We start from the raw sequence: 9,485 nt of genomic DNA, 5'->3' as shown, positions 1-9,485 counted from the left end.
ATTGGGATTTAAGGGGCACACTTATTATTATTCTTCACTGAATTATTAGAATAATAATAAATAAATACTTGTAGTTTATTTAGCTTTGGTTTACAGGAATATTGGTGGTTGTAAAGGTGTTAAATCTGAACACACAGAAGCATTTTCATAAGAAACAGAAGGTTACAACTTCCAAGTCAAATTAACCAGGTGTGTTTAAATTAAGTTCTTTATATATTATTAGTGTTTAATATTTATGATTGATAGTTTGATTTCGATCTTTGCAAACTATGTTATCTGTAGATCATAGTCGATTAGGTGAAACAACTTACTCGACTACGAGGGTACGCAGATACAAGAAATGGTTCAAATAGTGCAATTCGCTATCATATTGAGCATAGATTGGATTTGGATTTCCATCAGGTCAACTTGAGACTTAGGCGGCTTACAAATTGGGATGCAGAAAAGGTTGTATATCTCCAAAGGCGGCTGCAATATACGTAAGTTCACTTGCTCTTTTATACCACTATATATCATTATTTGGTAATTTTATTTATTGTACTTGTATTTTTTTTCGTTACGAGGAAGATATGATGAAGTTTAGAAACCGACGTTCTTTGGAATCAGTAAGCGACAAACTGATTGTTGAGAATGTACTTGGAAAAAGTTCGGTTCGTTATTATTAGTAGCACCATGGGTACTACTCAGAAGTCAAAGCGTCTTACTTATGAGGAATTAGTGGATGCACTTAAAACTGTTAAAGATAAATGTGTGATTACGGAACAACCATTGATTGAGCATAATACCGTGCCTCCTCCATAAAAAATATCAGGAATAACAAACAGTGATTTGTCAAGTATTTTGAAAATAGTGATGAGTGATGTACTTTTAATCATTTCCGTTAACCTAAAAGACTTGGTAGTTTTGTTTTGTAAGTTGAATTACTTCAATTTCTAGAACTTGTATTGTTATTTTAATGTTTGTATGATGATGTTTTAATATTATTAATTAAGAATGGTAAATTATGTCATGGGTTTCTTTGTTATTTGCATATTTTATATTAATTTATATATATTTATATATAATTATCTACACATATTAGGTTAAATGTTCACATCTAAGCATCTTTTTTACCAACACATTTATGTTTCTTAGCTACATATTTTGAAATCAATGCCTACACATTGATCACCTTTACCCACACATAAAATTACTTTTACCCACACATATACTTGTGACACGTGGCAACACTTTGTTTGAAATGCCACATCACTAGCCACATCACCATCCACGACATCAGCCACACCACTGTCCACATCACCAGCCACGTCAGCTGCCACCAAGGTAAAATGTTATACTTTTAACCACACATATTTATTAGTATTAGCCACACTTATATGTGTAGGTATAGCCTTCTATGTACCCACACATAATTGATGTGTGAGTATTGATCTATTTCAACAGTCCTGAGGCAACACATCATGACACTTAAATTATGTGTAGGTAAAGACAACTACCAACACAAAACATGCATTTACCCACACATACTACGTGTTGTTAAAGACCCAAATTTCTTGTAGTGTTTGAAATTAATCTTATATAAAAAATTATGTATTGTTGTTTGAATCTCTGCTTAAAAACAATTTGTAGGTTACCATACAAATCCAAAATTTTCGATAATAATGCACCTTTATTTATTTTTTAATTTGCAATTACTTGTGACTTTTAAATTTTATTCTAACAGGTTTGCAACTTCAATTTTGATATTTTTCTTATTTCACCAGTAATGTTAATGAATGAATCAGTTAGTATCCACATTTAATAAACATAAACTTGAAAATTCATATATTGAAATGATTTAAAAGATAAGGACCATATATGAAAATTTGTTGAAAAAAGGTGAGGATGGCTATAAGCTTGACAAGTGGCAAAAGTTGTAATATTTTATTAGTTCAATTGTATAGACTTTTGTTCGTGTTTATTTAAAATTACACTTCAATTAGTTCTTCTTACATCTTGTCAAAGTGAAAGGTATTTAGATAATTAAAAAAATACAAGGCACACAGTTGGATGCCAAACCTTACATGTTGAAGAGATAAAATAATTTGTGAATTACTATTGGATATATGTGAAGGAATGTGTGTGGGGGGTGGGGGGGGAGGGGGGGGGGTCCAAATGACGACGAATGAATGTACAAATTTCCGAAGATCTTCTAATTATCAATTCATTATATCCAATATATGATTTAACAGACTTTGTCTATCCTTTGATTTTAGACAAGTTCAGTGAACTTACTTTCAAGAACGGACAATATTGTCGATTAAAATTATATGTATTTATTAGACAATTTTTATATTTTCACCCGTGACGCCCACGGGTCAATAACCTAGTAACACATTATAAGTGTGAAAACGTTAATGAAACAAGTAGAAGTTACCAATTACACACTACAAACCTTCATCATTTCAAATTTGAGGTATTTGTTTAAAATCATTGATGTACAACATGAAGAACTCAATTAACAGTCGATTTGATTCTATAAAAACGAGGTTTCAGGTGTCGGTTAATGATCATCTAGACAGCTACATTTATGATATCAAAATATTATGTTAGAAGATAGAAAAGACCTTTGACCTCTTCATTTCAGAACAAATATATGCAATAAGTTTACCTGTCCCTCAAGATTTTACTTCCAGTTTTACTTTTTGGTGTGCTCCAAATTCTTTTTTGCTCATTGAAGCTTCCAATCACAGCAGATTGTTTGCCATTAGAAAGCCTCTCAGCAACAACGTTATAATATGATACATGGTCGAATTTCTGCAATATTTTGAACGACTTCCTTCGTTTCGGATCAAAAATAATTTCGCAAATTCTTTAGCAAGTTTTCTGCTAAATCATGACCATATTAGCTTGCTTCCTTCTTATCTTAATCCCTTATGCAGTTTTGGTTTCCTTCTATTATACAAACATCAGTCCAACTGATAAGGGCAAGTTCGTATTAGATGGTGGAGCTTATATGTCTAAAGATGCAATTCAAGTAACCCCAGAAAACAGAAGTGACAGGGTCGTTGGGCAGGTGACATATACTGAACGGCTTCATCTTTGGGACAAAAGCTCTGGTCAGCTAGCAAACTTTTTTACTAGTTTCACATTTATAAAGTTTTCTGACCCAGATAAACTTCATCGTCAAGATGATGGCTTTGTATTCTTCCTTGCTTAGAATAGTTCTTCCGATACGTGGTGCTATGACTCCTGATCAGTTAGATACCAATGATATCTCTGATCGGTATATCTTGGTGAAGTTTGATCCTTATTGCAACACTGGGGAAAACCGTTCTGAATGTGGTCATGTCAGTATCAACACTAACTCTCAGTATGTTTCTATTCAAACTAGATGGCTCAATGACCTGTCAACTGGAAGACAGTGTCGAGTCTGGATTCAAAATAATTCGGCTTCAAAAAATCTTACTGTTTCCTTCACTGGTTTCCTTAACGACACAGTCTCTCAAGACAATGGAATGAGTTACTATGCTGATCTCCGGCATGAGTTGCCTGAATGGGTTGTTTTCGGGTTTACAGCTGCAACTGCTGAGTTGCTTGATCGGAACACTTTAAAGTCTTGGATTTTCAGTAGTATGATTAATACACAACTTGACGAAAAAAACGTGTCAGGAAACAAGACCGGGCTTGTGATGGGATTAATAGCTGGAGTATTGGTTCTAATCACGCTTTTTGTTACACTTGCACTCGTCTTTTGGAGAAAGATGTAAACAAATGGTGATGAAGCAGAGGAAGTTGGATTTTCTATGGAAATGAACCATGAATTTGAGATGGGCGCCACCGGTCCTAGAAGATTCTCTTACCATGAACTAACTCAGGCAACCACCGACTTTACAGAGAAAGAGAAGCTTGGACAAGGAGGTTTTTGAAAGATTTGAACTCATATGTAGCAGTCAAAAGGGTGTCAAAGACTTCCAAACAAGGAATCAAAGAGTATGCATCGAAAGTCAGGATCATTAGTCGGTTGAGGCACAAAAATCTAGTGCAACTCATTGGTTGGTGCCATGAGAAAGGAGAACTTCTGCTTGTTTACGAGTATATGGAAAACAGAAGCTTAGACTCACATCTTTTCAAGGGAAAGAGCTTGTTGTCATGGGGAACAAGGTACAAAATTGCTATAGGTTTGGCTTCCGCTTTATTATATCTACATGAAGACCGGGAGCAGTGTGTTTTGCATAGAGATATCAAATCAAGTAATGTGATGTTGCACTCAAACTTCATTGCAAAGCTTGGTGATTTTGGGTTAGCCAAGTTGGTTGACCATGAGAATATTAGCGGAAACCGTTATCATCGTCAACATCATTATCGTATTTGTGTTCATTGTGTTTGAATATGTGTGTTCATATAATCATTATGCACAAAACGATAGACCAAAAGAAAGTGTATATTATATTGAATATTTTGGTAACCATAAAAGTTTACAACATGTTCTTATATATACAACAATGGATTGACGGTTTGGCGGGAGCATGTAACCGTTAAAATAACGGTTGCAATTATCAACCTAAATTAATCCTATGTCCCGACATCCTTATCCTAAGTCTAGATATAATATAAATTGTCACATTAATATATGTTTAGGCATTTACATATTTTTCTCTTCCTAACATCCTTAATTACATATTTCCCCAAAACTAAAAAAATAATTACATATTTCCCCTTCCTAACACATATAAAAAGGGGAAATATGTAATTGATTTTTGGAGTTGAGGATATATGTAATTAAGGGTATTTAGCAAGGGGAAATATGTAAAAATTCCTAATATCTAATAGAGAAAGGCTCCCAGACAACACTTTTGGCCGGCACCTTGGGTTATATGGCTCCTGAATCTGTAGTGACGGGCAAGGCAAGCAAAGAAACAGATGTGTTTAGCTTCGGCGTTGTTGCATTAGAAATAGTATGTGGGAGAAAAGCCATTGACTACAACGCACATGAAAAGAAAATATGGTTACCGGAATGGGTTTGGGAGCTTTATGGGTTGGGTCCATTTTCGAAGCAGTTGATCCACGTCTAGGGTTAGAATTTGATGAAGATGAAGTCAAGCGTATAATAATCATTGGGTTATGGTACGTACATCCTGACTCACAACTCCGCCCATCGATGAGACAATTGATTCAAGTACTAAACTCTGAAGCTTCCCTCCTTAAACTGCCTTCAAAGATGCCTGTAGCGTCTTACTCAACAACACGCATGCCATTGTTACATGGTGGCTCTAATGTGGATTTGTCAGCATCTTCATCTTATTTATATGGTCGTTAAATACCTTTATTGGCAACATTGTAGCAATTTTTTGAATGAATATATATTATCATATTACATTTACCTTCATGTAAAAAATTTCTTTAACCTTTGGGGTTGGAAGCCCCAACATTAAGTAGAAATTTTAGATGAAGATTTTGTAGTTTTGGTGAAACCACTTGATTCATAAACGTAACACGCTGCGAGAAAAAAAAAGGTATGCATTTATGATTTGAAAATTGCCAATAGAGCAGGGCCTTCATGTCACTAAGACTTGTTGGCTTACTCAACGCAAGAACCTGAAAACTAGAATTTAACATTCACTATATACGGTTAACCAACTACGCAAATAGTAGCCGGACCACTGTAATCAGTTATGGTTCGAAGCTATTTATCCAGAAGACTACGCAATAAATGTTATTATTCATATGCACTGCAAATACCTGTTAATAGTAACACACTCGAGACTGATCAAATCTACAGAAAAAACTTGAAAGACTCATTTGAAACCCATATTATTCTGCAATTATTCTTGAAGAATATCACTACATAAGACTTTATCATACAAAGAGCATTCTCAGCCCATTCTCTAAAGTTGTCAAACCAATATAATTTTGGGTAACTTTTAAAAAACCATAGAAATTACCTCTCTAATCCATTCCCTATTATATGAATGAGTTATATGACAACTAAAGTAAAAACATAAATATAGGGTCTCACTTTTGATCCATACCATATAAGAGCATTCTCATCCCATCCCTTATCCCCCATCTTTATAATTTAGCTAAAAACTCATATTCCCTAAATTTATTTCTCACTTTTAAAAAACCTTCCACATCCAATCCCCTATTTCCTATCTCTATATTAATTTTTATTATTTGTTTTTCCATTTTTCATTCACAACCTTAACCACTATCTATTTTGTCTTGTTGTCTATTTGTCAAACAATCAAACCCATGAAACCGAGTTGCGCTACTCATAAAAAAAGATATTATACTTGGTATTAAAATTTCTATATGAATAGGAAAAGGATCATTGAAAGGCTAATCATTCAAAACCATAAAATTAAAGTAAAACTATATCATATAACGCAAACAATTAGATCATAACAAGCACTAATACTCAAAAACTTAAATGTAAGGCCCCGTTACCGGTAGCCCTACTTTGGTGTTGGATTTACTCATAAACATAGTTCTAAATATCAGAGTTAATTAAAACTTTACGTGGAATATAAAACTTTCATAAAACATTACATAATCAAACCATAACTTGTCTTAAAACAACATTTTGTCTTTCAAAATAAACAAAACATTAAACTTAAACGTCTTGAGTCTTCCGATGCCAGCCTCTTATTCAATGCCACGTGTCCCCTCAAGCGAGCTGCCTCATTCTACTCACCTTCGTGTATACTAAAAGTCAGCTACGCTGAGTGAGTTCTAGTTAATCACGTATCGTATAATACATACACTTACCTTCAATCATGCATCCGAAGATACATAATAGTTACTTTACTAACTTACTTTCATTACATAATTTCATACATATATTCATACTTTATTACTTTCATACTATATAATTACTGTTCATTCTATCTCAGATATTATTAGGGTCTGGTCCCTCTTTCCTTTGTCTATCTCAGATATTATTAGGGTCTGGTCCCTTTCTTGTGTATCTCAGATAGTATTAGGATCTGGTCCCTTTTTACTTCTCTATCTCAGATATTATTAGGGTCTGGTCCCTCTTTCTTCATCTTCGTACATACCGTCTTTACATACCCATAACATACATACTTTCTTTAATCATTCATACATATTCATATATTCTACATATATCTATCATACACATTCATCTATCATAAACATACCTCCCTTGTTAGCACGTGCAATATCCGAAGATCGTTCACGTACCGACAAGCTTTCACTACATACATTTAAGATATATATACATAACTTATAAACCATATAAGGCATACACTTACCAGTTAAGGTAAGTGTATTAACTATCACATCGAGTATGCACACAGCCCCGAAAACATAACAAAGAAATGGGGCTAGAAACTCACCTGAAGTTGGTTACGTTCACCGTTTATGGTAATCCCTTTCTTGAGCTGTGCACGGCTAACTGTATAATATGCACATGTATCAATTAACTATTGCTACTCATATCGTACTTCTATCTTTATATAACCCACAACGAATGGGGGTCCGGGGGCAGCGCCCCTGGCAGCGGGGTTCTAGGGGCGGCAGCCCCTAGCGGGGTCCAAGGGGCAGAGCCCCTGGCTGGGGTCGAGCTGTGGGCTGAACATTTTAAGTGTCTTAACACATTTTCCTTTAACATTTTAAGTTATTTTCTAAATTGGGCTTATTATTTATTTCAAGATATTGGGCTTGAGCATGTGGGCTGAACTAAGTCAAGCCCAACGGCCCATTACCGTATCTAGGTCCTACTGGACTCAGACCCAAGCCAAACTTGGTGGCCGAGGACTCCAGACAGAGAACCCTTGCTGGCCAAGAACATGGGTTGACCGAAAACCCGTGTTTGACCGAGAACATGGGTTGACCGAAAAACACATGTTGGCCGAGAACCTTCATGGTTGAGAACCACATGGCCGAGAACCACCTGGCCGAGAACTTGGCCAAGAACCTGTCTTGGCCGAAGTCTCAAGTTGACCGAAAACCATAAGGGTTGACCAAGGATCTTCACAGTTGGCCGAAAACCCCCAACTCAGCTTATTTCCTATCTTAGGTTCCTACCTTGCTCAGCTACTTGTTCTAAGGTTAAAATCATGAACCTTTTTTTCCTTTATTATCATCACCCATAATCATTTTACACCCGATAGTAATCCTTCATCAAGATCTAGTCTATTTTAGGTATAAAGTTTGGACCTTTAATCCTAAAACGTTCTTTAAGCTCGATCTAGGGTTTCATTTATGAACCGTATCTAACCATGAGTCCTTTACGTCCATATTAATCATCAAGTTTGAAGCTTTATGATTATCTAGACCCGATCTAGTCTATGTTCAATTTTCATGGCTAACCGTTCATAAAAATGCAAGCTTTAAGATCAAGAACATACCTTTATATGGTTACTAGGTTTCGACTAGCTTGTTATGGAGTATTGATCTTGTATCTAGCTTGAATATCTAGGATCTATCAACAAAAGGTTCGATTTTTGATCTCGGCTCCTTGTTCTTGCTTGCGGCCGAAATGGAAAGATTTGTGTGTTTATGGAGGTGTAGGGAGAATAAGATGGATAAGTTGGATGGAAATGGAAAGATTTAGGGTTTAAGGGGTATTTATACTCCCTTAAGCCTATGGACCTAAGGCCCATCTTTCCTTTTTAGTCCATGTTCATCTCCTCTAATTAGCCTACTTATCTATCTATCATTATTATTTATAATCTACTAACTCGGGTAAATTCTCGTCTGTTAAAACATAATATATTAAAATATTATTATTGAAATTTTGGGATGTTACATTAAATTCGACAACATATTATAACTTCACCAAAAGAAAGACTGTCTTTTTAACTTACGGTTATCTAAATTTGTCAACATCAATTAACGCTTAACTTGATGACGCTTAAAAAAACCACCAAAAAATAATTAGCATCAAGTAATTACTAAACATTCAAAAAATAGTCTTCGGTCTTCAAAGTTGATTATCTAAATCATGGTCATGTCTCATTATGATTTCCCTCAAAATATAGTCGTTGAATTTTAGACATGACACTCACATCCATCATCATAATTCTTTGATCTGAATCCTTCTTTGCAATCTCCGCTTTCTCAGCTTCAATCCTCAACTTTTCTTTCTTTAACTTCAACCTTTCATCTTCAAGATGTAACTTTTTTTTCTCATTTGCGTTGTCATGCTCCATCTTCTCAGCCTTAAGACGATAATACTCTTTCTCTTGAGCACTCGACTCCTCTAAAAGGGTATACTTCATCTTTCTAAGTTGGATTATTTCCTCCGATTGAATGCTTTGGGCCTTTCATTTTGCTTTTTCAACTTTCCTACCCATTGGTCAGTCCAACTCGATAACATTCTCTGTTGGGGATGAGGTTGTGGTCGGGGTCGGGGATGGTACCGTCGTCTTCTTTTTAATTGTGTCATCTTTTGTGGTATATGAAATCCACTTAGGTTGGTCCTTTAATAGGTGCCAACAATGCTCGAACTGGAAGATTTTTTTTACGTATTGATTGGT

At 35.2% G+C, this 9,485-nt stretch overlaps 1 pseudogene; it reads left to right on the top strand.

The window, feature by feature from the left end:
- The first annotated feature begins 2,875 nt into the window (after positions 1-2,875).
- Positions 2,876-5,299, top strand: LOC143537944 (L-type lectin-domain containing receptor kinase IX.1-like; annotated as a pseudogene).
- Positions 5,300-9,485: the final 4,186 nt, after the last annotated feature.

This window comes from Bidens hawaiensis, unplaced genomic scaffold (assembly GCF_021521415.1).
Source record: "Bidens hawaiensis isolate Kalapana, Puna unplaced genomic scaffold, B.hawaiensis_p1.1 tig00011438_1, whole genome shotgun sequence".
Lineage (NCBI taxonomy): Eukaryota > Viridiplantae > Streptophyta > Magnoliopsida > Asterales > Asteraceae > Bidens > Bidens hawaiensis.
This window is presented reverse-complemented; position numbering and strand designations above follow the sequence as displayed.